Source organism: Tamandua tetradactyla, chromosome X, assembly GCF_023851605.1.
Source record: "Tamandua tetradactyla isolate mTamTet1 chromosome X, mTamTet1.pri, whole genome shotgun sequence".
NCBI classification, from domain to species: domain Eukaryota; kingdom Metazoa; phylum Chordata; class Mammalia; order Pilosa; family Myrmecophagidae; genus Tamandua; species Tamandua tetradactyla.
In genome coordinates this window covers 168,622,478-168,639,790 of record NC_135353.1, presented here as the reverse complement: position 1 = coordinate 168,639,790, position 17,313 = coordinate 168,622,478, and positions in this window count along the sequence as shown.

Genomic DNA, 17,313 nt, shown 5'->3' with positions numbered 1-17,313 from the left:
CTATGAGTCAAATAGAAAGATGTGCTTTTTTGTGACATAGCAAACTTTCAGACATAAAGCATGCATATCTCTAAGAAAGTTACAGAAAATGAACGAATTTATGATCTGGAGTCAGGGCTTACAGTGTTTGTGAAACTGATTTCATGGTAGAATAGAATTAGATCTTTCATGCCTTCACTTTTAGGAGAGTAAGCTCCATTAACTTCAAGGTTACCCTACAGTGCTAAAGTATGGCTCAATCATTGAGACCTGGAAGAAATTTGAAGACAAATTTTTATTTTTGCATTGGAGAAGAAACAATAGTGCTTTGTATTTAACCATTTATTTTTCACATCCTGTTTTAGGAGAGTTATTACCTGTACTTCCATCATGTTTTCCAATTTTATCAAGTTTATCCTATTGTATCTGTTTTTCTGCTAATACTTTCTCTTCTGATTTTTTTAATATTTTCTGAATTGAAATTTTTTTTCTTTATTAGGGAAGTTGTGGGTTTACAGAGCATTCATCCATAAAATACAGGATTTGCATATGCCAGCTGTGGTAGTTTGGTTCAGGTGTCAATTTGGCCAGGTGAAGGTGCCTAGTTTTGTTGCTGTGCGCATGAGCCAATGGCATGTGAAGCTCATCTGTTGCTGATTACATCTGCAGTCGGCTAGGAGGCGTGCCTGCTGCAATGAATGATGTTTGATTTAATTGGCTGGTGCTTAAATGAGAGCGCTCAACCTAGCCAAGCCCAAGCAGCTCAGCATACCTCATCCCAGCACTCACATCTCAGCCCAGGCCCTTGGAGATGCAGAAAGGAATCACCCTGGAGAAAGTTGTTGGAACCCAGAGGCCTGGAGAGAAGGCCAGCAAGGATTGCCCTGTGCCTTCCCATGTAAGAAAGAACCTCAGTTGAAAGTTAGCTGCCTTTCCTCTGAAGAATTATACATTTTCAACTAAATAAATCCCCTTCCATTAAAAACCAATCCATCGGGTGGGCCACGGTGGCTCAGCAGGTAAGAATGCTTGCCTGCCATGCCCGAGGACCCGGGTTCGTTTCCTGGTGCCTGCCCATGTAAACAAACAAATAAAAAATAAAAAACCAATCCATCTCTGATGTGTTGCGTTCTGGCAGCTTTGGCAGACTAGAACCCCACCCTATTATTAAGACCTTGCTTTGGTGTGGAACATTTGTTACAATTGATGAAAGCACATTTTTATAATTATACTCTTAAAATTTTACTGTTTTATGAAGTCTTAAGCTCTTCAAATATTTTTTCATCTGAAAATTATTTTGAGCATTGGTTGTTACTTTTTTCCCTTTGATGAGTGAGCTGTGTCTGCCTATTGCTTTAGAATAGTGGTTCTCAACCTCCTCCTTTTCCCCGCCACAGGAGAAATCTGGCAATGTCTATGACACTTTTGATTGTCACAGTGTGGGCGGGGGTGGGTGTAGGTGAGTGTTCCTGGCATCTGTAGGGTAGAGGTCAGGGATGTAGGTAAGCATCCTATAATGCAAAGGACAGCCCCACAACCAGGAATTATGTGGTCCCAAATGTCAATCATGCCAAGATTGAGAAACTCTTCTGTAGAAGTGTTCTTCTGTGTTAGGTACTAAAGAGGAGACATAGTATTTAGTCACCAAGATCCTTCTGTACACCATGACAAATGTGCTAGTGTAAAAGAGTGAGAAGACAGAGGGGTGCAACAGGATAATTAGTCAATGTAAATTAGTCTTCTGGGTAAATAAAATTAAGGAAAAGAGGAATTATGTGGTATGAGATGAAACTACGATTCAAAAAATAAAATAAACTGTTATGGTACAGTTCTATTTAAACTGCTAAAACTCAACTTTCAATGGCAATAGTTTCCAGAGTCCAAATCTAAATGAACTCCCTGCTGTTACAGAACTCATTTATTTCTCTTTTCAGTACTCAAAATTCAGAAATTATATTCATATTCCTAAGCAGCACATGCCTCTCTCTTCCACTAAGCTTTGTGAGTACAAGTATGGTATCTGTTTTGTTTATTACTGCCATGACTAGGACACAACTTTCTTATTATTCAGTGGCTGCCGGTGTCACTTGTACAGGAGGTTTGGATGTTAACAAGGTGGAATCAATAACCAGAACTTGCAGATGCAGGTGGAACCAAGGAGTGTGTTTTTGTTGGAAGGTCGACAAAAATAGGCCCAACCTCCTGATTGGTCTCCTGTAATTATAGTGGCTTGATTGGTAGGGAGAAGAATTTATACCTAATGGGGTAGGGATTCAGGACAAACTCATAAGCAGGAGTAAGACACAATGGAAGCTGTATTTATAAAACCTGACATAATCTTCCATGAAGATTTTGTCATTAATACCTAAGTACAATGTATATAAGCATTGCATGTTATATTGTTTGCCATGCTTAATATTAAATATTAAAGTGAAATTTTGCCATGCTTATTAGATCTGTCTTTCAAAATCTCTCTTGCACACCTACTAAACGTGTGCATGATGTATGTGGAGAGTGTCAACATCTTCCTCTCAGCTTGTCTTGTCATCAGGATATTCTCACAGCCTATCATTTTCTTTGAATCACTGCAGTTTGGTCTTTAAGAACCTCTCCTTAAAATACTTATGGGCAAAATACCGTGATGAGTAGTAGTTATTTGGATACCTTTACTAGAACAGCACCACATTATATTATCCCATCAGTCTCTAATATTTTCACTTCTTTTTTTCAGAGAATTTCTGCTCCTCCCGTTTTTTGGGTTTTGAATAAAGGACATGTATCTATCTCTTTTTCTAGAAAACAGAGAGTTGGAGAGGTAATGGCATGGAAGGTGGGGTTGTGCCAAGACAAATTTTGGCCTTGATTTGGTTACACTTTCATCCTGTGCCCTGCTTTCTAGACACATCACTGCTATGATATTTAGGAACAAAAATGAGATGTGATTATACTCAAATTCCACTACCTCTCTGTTCTCCTTAGTTCTTTGAGTTTGCTTTTGATCCCAAGTCTTGTTTCTTCAACTTCATATCTAAAAACTCTTAGCATCCACTCTTCTTTCATGCCAAATTATTTTTTCTAAATCCCTCTTACTTTTTGGGATACTATGATCATCCTAAAATCATTGTATTTTCCTTATCTTCCAACATACACACATTAGTCTCAGATTCCTTAACTAGCTTTCTTTCATTTCCCATGTCAACTTCCATAATTGCACGCATGAAACTGTTCATCAGTACCAAGTACATGTTTGCATCACTGTGATTCTGTAATTATCCTGACATGAGGAAGAAGTTCCAGTGACAGATTGAGGCCCAAATTGTTTGTTGTGAGTTTGTATCTCCCTGAGGGCCAGGGCTGGCTTCATGGGTGTGTGACCCGTAGCATCACACAGGGCTCTGTGCTCAGAAGGGTCCTGCAGTTTCTTTAGTGCTTTGTTGTTGTCATCTTGAAAGTGGGCCCCACATTTTCAGTTCACACTGAGCCCTGCAAATTATGTATCTTATCGCTGTTGAGGGCTCATCATTTTTGGTCGTAGTTTCCATTCCGAATGTTGGAATCACCAACATTCCAAACCATGCCCACTATATCACGATGCATATAGGGATACAACCGAAGACTCTCCCTTCTCTTTTCATAGATATCCCTAAACATTTCTCTAAATTCCCTATTTACTCACCCTTTGATAGACATTGTTCCCCTAGGTATTATTAACCACTTGAACTCTGCAATTTATGCATTTAAGCTGTAGCTAACTCACAATATAAATAAGAAAGGAGATTTTTAATAATAAGCTGCAGTATGGTGTTCTTATCAGTAGGTAATAATTTTAGGTATTCTTTTTATGTGCAGAGTGTTTTATATAGTTTCAAAATACAGCTGTGATAACTAGACTAATCCACCATCTCCCTAAAACTCCTTCCACTAGCTTTTCTGTCATTTTTTTATGCTTAGATACTTTTGAATAAAAAATGAACTCTCCCCTTTACCTCCTATTTTGCTGAAGAGTACCACTTCCCCCTGCTTGCCCAAGCCAGAATCCCTGGTCCTCTTGTTTCCATCTGGCTCTCATTTCTCAGCCCAACCAGCCACTGTAATCGATAGACTCAACTACCAAAAATCCCTTGAACCTACTCCTTTTATGTAGCATCACTGCTGTTGTTGTAATTGATACATACATGGTTTCCTGTGTTAAAACATAGTTTCCTCTTTTATTCTCTATTGTTGTCTCCGGTTTATTCTTTGTGCTTTAGCTAGAATGGTCTTTATGAACACCTGAGTTTGTCATTCTTATGCTTAAAATCCAGAAAGAGTGATTCCTAGTTTTCTTAAATATAAACTCCGAACTGCTTTGTTTGGTGCTGGAACCCTTGGTACAGGATGCCTGTTAACCTCTGCAGGCTTTCTCCCTTCACACTTAAAGGGCTTGCATTTCTGTACAAAGATCCACGTCTGCCATTTGCTCTTACTACCCTTCCTGGCAAAGATATATCTCCTCTCCTTGCTGCCCTTACTAATTCCCACTCAAAGGCTTAGCCCAGTGGAGGCTTCTTTGTTCTTTCACTCTTGCTCTCTCCTGGTCTCTGCAGCATCCTTTCCATGGGTCCCTGTGCCATCATGGCTTGCTATTCCAACCACATGTATGGCCCTATGATGCAATTGGCTGTCTAAGTAACCATTGTCTCTACTAAACGATGGTATCTGGTCATGCAAAAATAATATTTTCTTCATCTTTGAGTCTTCAATGCTAAGCAATAACTGGTGCATTTTCCTCAGAGAGAGAAAAAGAAAGAGAAAGAGAGAGAGACGGATTGTATGTTTATGAGAACATTCTCCTGGACTCCCTTTAACATCTTTGAATACTGTTACTAAAATTATCTTGGATACAATTCATTCAGACCGCAATTATTCCTTCTTGAAAACAAATAAAATTTCTCATTGTCTAGATATACACTGACAGAAAGTATAAGAATTAAGAGCCAACCTCTCCCCAATGATGCAGAAATCACCTATTCAACTTCTAAAATACAAATAGAAACAATTTCCTTACTCTAGTAGATACCTTAGAAAATACTATTCTTTACCTATTAATATAATCCCCCATAGTAAAGATATACTATAAGCTGTCACATTAATAATAATAACAATAAACAGATTTTCATTATTTACATGCAAATCGTTGAGTTTCAAATTAACAACACTCAAAGGAAAACTGTTCACACAAATGAAATTTGAATTGAAGATAAAGTGACACTTCACAAGGGTTAGGTCACATTGTAGCGTTTTCACACTACCAAGATTTAATTTATGTAGTGTCATTGCAAAGAAAGAACTCTAATGGCTTTTTAATTACTCTCAACTTCAAAGAGCATATGAGAGAGTGGCCAGTTCCCAGACAAAGGGAGAAAATATTGGAAGCTGACTGAAGATAATTATTTAGCAATGCCCTAGTGAAAGTATTTTAGGAGATGGGAGACTGTAGAATACTTTTTCCTACATCAAACCAGACAGAATACAGCTGTATTCTTTGTTCGCTTTGCCACCATCATGTCTCATCCTCAAAAGCTGGTGATCACAGTAAGTAACACAAAATTTTAGAGAGCTTTACTTACACTTTGAGGCAAGCTTGTTGGGCTGTGGATTACACAGAAGTAGTAGAAGCCATTTGTTATGTCAGTTTACAGGAGTAAGGTTAGAGTGATTTTTGACCCAATGACTTCAGAAAGACCTACAAGTCCAAAATAAAATGTTGTGAGCACTTCAATGTTGAAGAGAAGCAGAAAATCCTGAAAGTTACAAGAGAAAAACAATCTACCATATACAAGGGAAATCAAATAAGACTAAATTCAGACCACTCAACTAGCACCCTGGAGGTGAGAAGGCAGTGGCATGATATATTCAAGATCCTGAAAGAGAAAGACTTTCAGCCAAGAATTCTGTACCCAGCCAAATTGTCCTTCAAAATTCAGGGAGAGGTTAAAGTTTTCACAGACAAAGAAGTCCTGAAAGAATCTGTCAACAAGAGACTGGCCCAACAAGAAATACTAAAAGGAATTCTGCAGGCTGAAAAAAAAAAAAAAAAGACAGGAGAGGGAGGTCTGAAGGAGGGCACAGAATTGAAGAGTACCAGGTAAGGGTAATTTAAAGAATATGAAGAAAAGGGGGAAAAGAATATACAGATCTGACAAATAAAATAAGAAAGATAAGATGGTGGAATCAAGAAATGCTTTTTCATAAATAACTTTGAATGTTAATGGACATTATTAAAAGATACAGATTGGCAGAATGGATAAGAAACATAATCCAGCAATATGCTGCCTACAAGAGACTCATCTTAGACACAAAGATACAAATAGATTGAAAGTGAAAGGATGGAAAAAGATTTTCCATGGAAGTTGTAACCAAAAGAAAGCAGGAGTAGCTATACTAACATTGGACAAAATAGACTTTAAATGTAAAGACATCATAAGAGACAAAGAAGGATGCTATATACTAATTAAAGGGTCAATTCACCAAGAAGATATAACAATCATAAATGTTTATGCTTCCAATCAGGGTGCTCCAAAGTACGTAAGGCAGACATTGGCAAAACTGAAGGGAGCGATAGATGTTTCAACAATAATAGTAGGACACTTTGATACACCACTCTCCTCTATAGACAGAACAATCAGACAGAAGTTAAACGAGGAAATAGAGAAGTTAAATAACTTGATGAATGAATTAGACCTAAAAGACATATAGGTTATTGCACTCACAAAGTCCTAAATTCTCCTCTAGTGCTCGTGGAACATTCTCCAGGATAGATCATAGACTGGGGCACAAAACAGGTCTTTACAATTTTCAAAATAATGAAATTATGCAAAGCACTTTCTCTGATCTCAATGGGATGAAGCTGGATCTCAATAACCACCAAACAACAAGAATATTCACCAATATGTAGAGATTAAATAACACTCTTAAACAACCAGTGGGTCAGAAAAGAAATTGCTAGAGAAATCAGTAGCTATCTGGAGATGAATGAAAATGAGAATACAACTTATCAGAACTTATGGGATGTGGTAAAGGCTGTGCCTAGAGGGAAATTTATTGCCTTAAATGCCTATATTAAAAAACAATGAAAGAGCAAAAATCAACGTCTTAACAGCTCACCTGGAGGAACTTGAGAGAGAACAGTAAACTAAGCCCAAAGCAAATAGGAGAAGAGAAATAACAAAGATTAAAGCAGAGATAAATAAATGGGAGAACAAAAGAACAATAGAAAGAATCAATAAAATCAAAAGTTGGTTCTTTGAGAAAATCAATAAAATTGATGGGCCTCTAGTAAGACTGACAAAGAAAAAAAAGAGAGAGGGTGAAAATAGACAAAATCAGAAATGAGAAGGGGTGCATTACCACAGACCCTGAACAAGTAAAATAAATCATAAGAGGATACTATGAACAACTATACACCAACAAACTAGACAACTTAGATGAAATGGAGAAGTTCCTGGAGACACACAAACAAGCTACACTGACTCAGGAAGAAATAGAAGATCTCAGCAAACCAATCACAAATAAAGAAATTCAATCAGTTATCAGAAATCTTCCTACAAAGAAAAGCCCAGGGCCAGATGGCTTCACAGGGGAATTTTATCAAACATTCCAGAAAGAACTAACACCAATCCTGCTCAAACTTTTCCCAAAAAACTGAGGAAAAAGCAAGTCTACCTAACTCATTTTATGAAGCTGATATCATTTTAATACCAAAATCAGGTAAAGATGCTATAAGAAAGAAAAACTACAGGCCAATCTCCTTAATGAATATAGATGCTAAAATTCTCAATAAAATATTAGCAAATCCAATCCAACAGCACATTAAAAGAATTATACACCATGACTAAGTGGGGTTTATACCAAGAACACAAGGATGGTTCAACACAAGAAAATCAATTAATGTAAAATATCACATAGCAAATCAAAAGGGAAAAATCAAATGATCATCTCAATTGATGCTGAAAAAAGCATTCAACAAAACTCAGCATCCTTTTCTGATAAAAACACTCCAAAAGATAGGAATCAAAGGTAACTACCTCAATATGATAAAGGGAATATATGAAAACCCAATAGCCAGCATTGTACACAATGGAGAGAGATTGAAAGCCTTCCCCCTAATATCAGGTACAAGAGAAGGATGTCCACTGTCTCCACTATTATTCAACATTGTGCTAGAAGTTCTAGATAGAGTAATAAGGCAGGAAAAAGAAATAAAAGGCATCTAAATTGGAAAGGAAGAAGTAAAATTCTCATTATTTACAGGTGATATGATACTATACTTGGAAGATCCTGAGAAATCTACAACTAAATTACTTGAGCTAATCAACACATTTAGCATGGTGGTGGGATATAAAATTAATATTCAAAAATCAGTAATATTTCTATACTCAAGCAATGACCTAGTTGAGGAGTCAGTTAAGGAAAAAAATACATTCAAAATAGCAACTAAAACAATCAAATACTTATGAATGAACTTAACTAGGGACATAAAGGACTTGTACACAGAAAACTACATAACATTTCTAAAAAAAAATCAAAGGAGATCTAAATAAGTAGAAAGATATTCCCTGCTCATGGATAGGAAGGCTAAATATAGTTAAGATGTCAATTCTCTGCAAATTGATCTACAGATTCAACACAGTACCAATCAAAATTCCAACAACCTACTTTAAAGATTTGGGAAAACTAACTATCAAATTCATCTGGAAGGGAAAGAGACCCCCAGTAGCTAAAAACATCCTTAAAAAGAAGGAAGTGGGAGGATTAACACTCCCTGACTTTAAAACCCATTATAAAGCCACAGTACTTAAAACAGCATGGCACTGGCACAAAGATAGAAGCATTGACCAATGGAATCAACTTGAGAGTGCAGAAATAGACCACCAAATCTGTGGTCAACTGATTTTTGACAAGGCCTCCAAGTCCTATGATCTTGCACAAAATAGTCTTTTCAATAATTGGGCATGGAAGAACTGGATATCAGTAGCCTTTTGAATGAAAGAGGACCCGAATCTTACACCATACCCAAAAATTAACTCAAAGTGGATCAAACACCTAAATATAACAACTAGCACCATAAAGTTTCAAGAAGAAAATGTAGGGAAACATCTTGAAGACCTAGTAATAGGAGGTAGCTTCCTAAACTTTACACCCAAAGCATGAGCAACAAAGGAAAACATAGATAAATGGGAACTCTTCAAAATCAAATGCTTCTGCACCTCAGAAGACTTTGTCAAAAAGGTGAAGAGGCAGCCAACTCAATGGGAGAAAATATATGGAAATCACACATCAGACAGGGGTTTGGTTTCCTGTATATATAAAGAAATCATACAACTCAACACCAAAGAACAATCAAATTATAAAAGATATGAATAGACATTTTTTTGAAGAGCAAAAACAGATGTCTCAAAAGCACATGAAGAGATGCTCATTTTCACCAGCTATAAGGGAAATGCAGATCAAGACTACAAAGAGATACCAACTCACACCTAAAAGAATGCCTGCTATTAAACAAACAGGAAACTATAAATGTTGGAGAAGATGTGGAGAAATTGGGGCACTTATGCACTGCTGGTGGGAACGTATAATGGTGCAGCCACTATGGAAGAGGTGTTTGGCAGTTCTTTAGGAAACTAAATATCAAGTTGCCCTATGACCCAACAATAGCACTACTTGGTATATACCCAGAAGAGCTGAAAGCAACAACACAAACAGATTTTCACATCGATGTTCATAGCAATATTATTCATAATCACAAAAGATGGAAACAAACCAAATGCCCATCAACAGACGAGTGGATCAACAAAATGTGGTATATACATATGATGGAATATTATGCAGCAGTAAGACAAAATGACATCCTGAAGCACATGACAAGATGGATAAGCCTTAAGGACATAATGCTGAGTGAAACTAGCCAGATGCAAAAGGACAGATACTGTATGATTCCATTTTCAAAACCAGCATAAAGGTATAATCAGAGGATTATAATACAAAATATAGGGGACTTAGAGATACATAGAAGCTAGAGATGGGTGAGCCACTAGCTAATGAGGTTTTGAACTCTAATCTAAGGGAATAGATAGGAGTGAAGATGATTCTCTCGTGGGTCTAGCAGTAATATTACTATATTGAAGATGAACAAGATTGAAAGGGGTTGTATAGACCTACATGTTCCACTGACTCACACTAGAAATATGAATGAGTTCTCATAAGAATTACTTCAAAGATATGATTCTTATGTAAAAAGTGTTTAAGTCCAGAGTACAGGGGGAAAGCTGCTATTGCATGCTATAAGCTATGTTGAAAAGGAAACCATCAGCACTACCACAGCAACTGAAGAGGCAAATAATGGGGCGAGGGACAAGAGTTAGGGGGTTTTGATTTCTTATTTGGTGAGGGTGTGTTTAGTGGTTTTCTGTTTCTTGAGAGCAATGAAATTATCTGAAATTGAAAATATTGATGGACTGTGGACTTTGGGTCCTCTACATGATGCCCAATGAACACAGATGGCTGAATGATGCACTGACAGAGAAGTAGATTGGTGAACGATGGTGTATACTTATGAACAAAGGTTGTGTGGCTACAAAAAGGAACAATGTTGTGAGGCATGCAACGATGTGAATGAACATGTGGGACATTTGGTGAGACAAAATAAGCCAGAAACAAAAGAACAACAATGGTATGATCACCTTTAAAAAATGCTTATAAGAAAACAGGGGCCTAGATTGTAAGCTTTTAGAACAGACACATTAAGTCCTGAATGGTGATTATTATTTCTGAATTTTGAGGGGCTGTTTTATATATATAACCTGATATTTAGAGATAAGAATGAAGCCAACCAGATTGGGGTTAAAGTAATTCAGAATATAAGGGTAAGGAAGACAGAGTCTATATTTTAGAACCACACATAGTCTTTGAGACCAATGGAAGAAAAGTTGATTTGAAATTGAAATTTTCTGTAGGGCATATCTAATTCAACCTGTCTGTTATAGCTCATTTGAAAAAGTGAAACACAGGAAGCACAGAATGAGAAAGAGGTCCTTTAATCCTGTATAGATTATTGTAATGCCTGGAAACATCCTAGAGTATATTAGACAGATCATCAAAAAGTTTTGGCAAAGTCCCCTGAGGGAGGGGAAAAAGACTATGGAACTATTAAATCTTAACATCAGGGAATCCCCTGATACTGTGTCAAATCTTAGGAATACCCAAATCAGTAGGTCAAGCCCTCAATCATGAGGCTTACTCTTGGAAAGCTTATGTAGGTAGCAGAGAAGCTTAGACTACCTATAGGCATGCCTAAGAGTTACTTCTGGAGGACCTCTGTTGTTGCTCAGATGTGGCCTCAGTCTTTCTAAGCCCACCTCTGCAAGTGAAATCATCGCCCTCCCCCCTATATGGGACATGACCTCCAGGGGGGAAAGTCTCCTTGGCAACGTGGGAGATGATTCCCAGGGATGAATCCAGACCTGGCACCATGGGATCAGCAATTTCATCCTGACCAAAAGCGGGGAAAGAAGTGTAATTAATAAAGTATCAGTGGCAGAGAGAGTTCAAATAGAGTCGAGCAGCTACTCTTGAGGTTGCTCTTAAGCAAGCTTCAGGTAGACCTTGCTACCTGTCCTAACCTGCCAACCCCCAACCAGGACCATTCTAGCCAATCCTAAAGAGCACCTAGGACAATATATAAGATTCCACAAGGGTTCTACGCACTAGAGTAACTTTCCAGAAACCTACAACCTCCAGATGGGTCTCTGGTCCAGATGAGTCCTGAAACCTAGCCCAGCCTCTCCAGAACATCAGATGGTTCCATCTCCCTACCCCATATTAGTGACAGACCCTCTCAATATGAAAAATTTAGAATTGCTATAGCCCACACAACCCCAAAGAAAGGGATGGAAAGATCAAAGGTGGTGGTGGAATTATACACAGAAAATAGGATTAACAAATGAATATTAATGCTGAATCATGAAATTGATATCTCTTTTAGTCTCCAGTATTTTAGAGCAGCTAGAAGTAAGAATCTAAAATTGTGAAGTTGTAACCAATGTCAAAGTCTGAAATATGTTCTACAACTGATTGTGGTGCTGGCTTTGAAATTTATAGCTTTTTGGTATATATGTTATTGTTCACAAAAAAAAAGAAGGAAAAAAAAGTAGATTGTGATACTAAAAAAAAAGTATTTAAGCCCTCTAGCCTCCTATATTTGGGAGCAGCTAGAAGCAAAAATATGAGAGGATCATATGGTACACTATAACAACTCTGGAATCTATCCTGTAACTATTTTTTTCATCACACAGTTGTATATTCATCATCATGATCATTTCTTAGAACATTTGCATCAAGTCAGAAAAAGAAATAAAAAGACAAGGAAAAAAATTTGTACATACCATACCCCTTACCCCTCCCTTTCATTGGCCGCTAGCATTTCAATCTAAATTTATTTTAACATTTGTTCCCCCTATTACTTATTTTTATTCCATATGTTTTACTTGTCTGTTGATAAGGTAGATAAAAGGAACATCAGACACAAGGTTTTTGCAACCACACAGTCATATTGTGAAAGTTATATCATTATACAATCATCTTCAAGAAACATGGCTACTGGAACACAGCTCTACATTTTCAGGCAATTCCCTCCAGCCTCTCCATTACATCTTGACTAACAAGGTGATATCTATTTAATGTGTAAGAATAACCTCCAGAATAACCTCTCGACTCTGAAATCTCTCAGCCATTGAAATTTTATTTTGTCTCATTTTGCTCTTCCCCCTTTTGGTTGAGAACGTTTTCTCAATCCCTTGATGCTGAGTCTCAGCTCATTCTAGGTTTTTTCTCAATCCCTTGATGCTAAGTCTCAGCTCATTCTAGGATTTCTCTCCCACATTGCCAGGAAGGTCCACACCCCTGGGAGTCATGTCCCACATAGACATGGGGGAGGGCAGTGAGTTTGCTTGTTGTGTTGGCTGGAGAGAGAGGCCACATCTGAGCAACAAAATAGATTCTCTTTGGGGTGACTCTTAGGCCTAGTTTTAAGTAGGCTTGACATATCCTTTGTGGGGTTAAGTTTCATATGAACAAACCACAAGATTGTGGGCTCAGCCTATTGCTTTGGTTGTCTGCACTGTTTGTGAGAATATCAAGAATTCAACTTGGAGAAGTTGAATTTTCCCCCTTTCTCACCATTCCCTGAAGGGGACTTTGCAAATACTTTTTTTTTTTCACTGTTCAAATCACTCTGGGATTTAACAGGAAATCACTCTGGACAAACCAACAAAATCTCATGTCCTACTCAAGGTTCCATGTACTTATGGTATTTAATTAAGCTGTCCACATAAGTTATATTAGGAAATGCACTAGTCAAAAAATAAATTTTGTACCAAGTAAACATTTTTTGCTTTAGTCTAACACGTAAGTTAAAATTTTAAAGTATTAATTACCATCAATTTTCAACACCCTGCAGTAATGACATTCCTATGTTCTTCTTCATGCAAAAACATTTTAAAATTTGTACATTTAGTCACTATCATTATACACTCTAGGCATTCCTAGATTATACCATCTCAGTCTTTTGTCGTCTATCTTTCTGGTTTCACTTGTGCCCCCAGGTCTCCTCCCTCTATCATTCTCACATTCAGCTTCATTCAGTGTTCTAACATTATTGTATTACAGTTAGGTTGTATTGTGCTATCCATTTCTGAATTTTTACAATCAGTCCTGTTGCACAATCTGTATCTCTTCAGCTCCAATTACCCAATATCTTACCCTATTTCTATCTCCTGATGGTCTCTATTACCAACTGAAAATGTCCAAGTTCATTCACTGTCAGTTGATATCAGTGAGACCATACAGTATTTGTCCTTTTGTTTCTGCCTAACCTCAATCCTCATAATGTCCTTAGGGTCCATCCATGTTGTTACATACTTCATAACTTTATTCTTTCTTACAGCTGCATAATATTCCATTGTATGTATATACCACAGCTTGTTTAGCCACTCCTCTGTTGATGGACATTTTGGCTGTTTCCATCTTTTCACAATTGTAAATAATGCTGCTATAAACATTGGTATGCAAATGTCCGTTTGTGTCTTTGCCCTCATGTCCTCTGAGTAGATACCTAACAATGGTATTACCAGGTCATATGGCAATTATATACTTAGCTTCCTGAAGCTAATACTTATAATTGCCAGGTCATATGGCAATTATATACTTAGCTTCCTGAAGACGTGCCAAACTGCCTTCCACAGTGGGTGTACCATTTGACATTCCCACCAACAGTGGAGAAGTGTGCCTGTTTCTCCACATCCTCTCCAGCACTTGTTGTTTTATGTTTTATTGATAATGGCCATTCTGATGGGTGTGAGATGATATCTCATTATGGTTTTGACTTGCATTTCCCTAATAGCCAGAGAAGTTGAGCATCTTTTCATGTACCTTTTGGCCATTTGTATTTCCTCTTCAGAGAAGTACCTGTTCAAGTCTTTTACCCATTTTGTAATTGCCTGTCTTTTCGTAAGTGTCTGTCTTTTTGTTGTTGAGTTGAACAATCTCTTTATATATTATGGATACTAGACCTTTATCTGAAATATTATTTCCAAATATTGTCTCCCATTGTGTAGGCTGTCTTTTTACTTTCTTGACGAAGTTCTTTGATGCACAAAAGTGTTTAATTTTGAGGAGTTCCCATTTCTTTCTTTCTTTCTTCAGTGCTTGTGCTTTGAGTGTAAGGTCTAGGAAACTGCCTCCTATTATAAGATTTATAAGATATCTTCCTACATTTTCTTCTAATAGCTTATGGTCTTAGATCTAATGTGTAGGTCTTTGATCCACTTTGAGTTAATTTTTGTATGGGGTGTGAGAATTGGATCCTCTTAAATTCTTTTGCCTATGGATATCCAGTTCTCTAGGCACCATTTATTAAAGAGACTGTTCTGTCCCAGGTGATTTGGTTTAACTGCCTTATCAAAGATCAGTTGTCCATAGATGAGAGGGTCTATATCTGAACACTCTATTTGATTCCATTGGTCAGTATATCTATCTTTATGCCAATTCCATGTGGTTTTGACCACTGTAGCTTCATAAATCGCCTTAAAGTCAGGTAGCGTGAGACCTCTGACTGCATTTTTCTTTCTCAGGATACTTTTAGATATTTGGGGTATCCTGCCCTTCCAGATAAAAAATTTGGTTATTGGTTTTTCTATTTCTGCAAAGCAAGTTTTTGGGATTTTAATTGGTATTGCATTGAATCTATAAATCAGTTTAGGTAGAATTGACATCTTAACTATATTTAGTCTTCCAATCCATGAGCATGGTATGCCCTTCCATTTATTTATGTCTTCTGTGATTTCTTTTTAAGAATTTCTTGTAGTTTTCTTTGTATAGGTCTTTCATCTCTTTTGTTAAATTTATTCCTAAAATTTTATTCTTTTGGTTGCAATTGTAAATGGAATTTTTTTCTTGATTTCCCCCTCATATTGTTCATTACTAGTATATAGAAACACTACAGATTTTTAGGTGTTGGTCTTGTAACCTGCCACTTTGCTGTACTCATTTATTAGCTCTAGTAGTTTTGCTGTGGCTTTTTTGAGTTTTTTGTCATATAGAATCATATCATCTGCAAACAGTGAGAGTTTTACTTCTTCCTTTCCAATTTTAATACCTTGTATTTCTTTTTCTTGTCTAATTGCTCTGGCTAGAACTTCCAACATGATGTTGAATAAAAGTGGTGATAGTGAAACATCCTTGTCTTGTTTCTGATCTTAGGGGAAAGTTTTCAGTTTTTCCCCATTGAGGATGATGCTAGCTGTGGGTTTTTCATATATCCCCTTTATCGTTTTGATGAAGTTCCCTTCTATTCCTATCCTTTGAAGTGTTTTCAACAGGAAAGGATGTTGAATTTTGTCAAATACCTTTTCTACATCAATCAAGATGATCATGTGGTTTTCCTGCTTTGATTTGTTGATATTGTGTATTACTTTAATTGATTTTCTTATGTTGAACCATTCTTGCATACCTGGGATGAATGCTACTTGGTCATGGTGTATAATTCTTTTAATGTGCTATTGGATTCCATTTGCTAGAATTTTTTGTTGTTGAGGATTTTTGCATCTATATTCATTAGAGAGATTTGTCTGTAGTTTTCTTTTTTTGTAATATCTTTGTTTGACTTTGGTATGAGGGTGATGTTTGCATCATAGAATGAGTTTGGTAGCTTTCCCTCCTCTTCAATTTTTTTTTGAAGAGTTTGAGCAGGATTGGCACTAATTCTTTCATGAATGTTTGGTAGAATTCACATTTGAAGCCATCTTGTCCTGGACTTCTCTTTTTGGGGAGCTTCTTAATGACTGATTCAATTTCTCTACTTGTGATTGGTTTGTTGAGGTTGTCTGTTTCTTTTCGAGTCAATGTTGGTTGTTCATGCCTTTCAAGGAAGTTGTCCATTTCATCTACATTGTCGAATTTACTAGCATAAAGTTGTTCATAGCATCCTCTCATTGCTTCCTTTATTACTGTGGGGTCAGTGGTTATGTCTCCTCTTCTATTTCTGATTTTATTTATTTGCATCTTCTCTCTTCTTTTTGTCAACCTTGCTAAGGGTCCATTAATCTTATTGTTTTTCTCATAAAACCAACTACTGCTTTTGTTGATTTTCTCAATTGTTTTCATGTTCTCAATTTCATTTATTTCTGCTCTAATCTTCATTATTTCTTTCCTTTTCTTGCTTTAGACTTAGTTTGCTGCTCTTTCTCTAGTTCTTCCAAGTGGACAGTTAATTCCTGAATTTTTGCCCTTTCTTCTTTTTTGATATAGGCATTTAGGGCAATAAATTTCCCTCTTAGCACTGCCTTTGCCGCATCCCATAAAATTTTGATATGTTGTGTTTTCATTTTCACTTGCCTCGAGATATTTACTGATTTTGCTCGTAATTTCTTCCTTGACCCACTGGTTGTTTAAGAGTGTATTGTTGAGCCTCCACATATTTGTGAATTTTCTGGCACTCTGCCTATTATTGATTTCCAGCTCCATTCCTTTATGATCTGAGAAAGTGTTTTTGCATGATTTCAATCTTTTTATATTTATTAAGACTTGCTTTGTGACCCAGAATATGGTTTATCCTTGAGAATGATCCATGAGCACTTGAGAAAAAGGTGTATCCTGCTGTAGTGGGGAGTAATGCTCTATAAATGTCTGTTAGGTCTACCTCATTTATTGCATTATTCAAATTCTCTGTTTCTTTATTGACCCTCTGTCTAGATGTTCTGTCCATTGATGAGAGTGGTGAATTGAAGTCTCCTATTATTA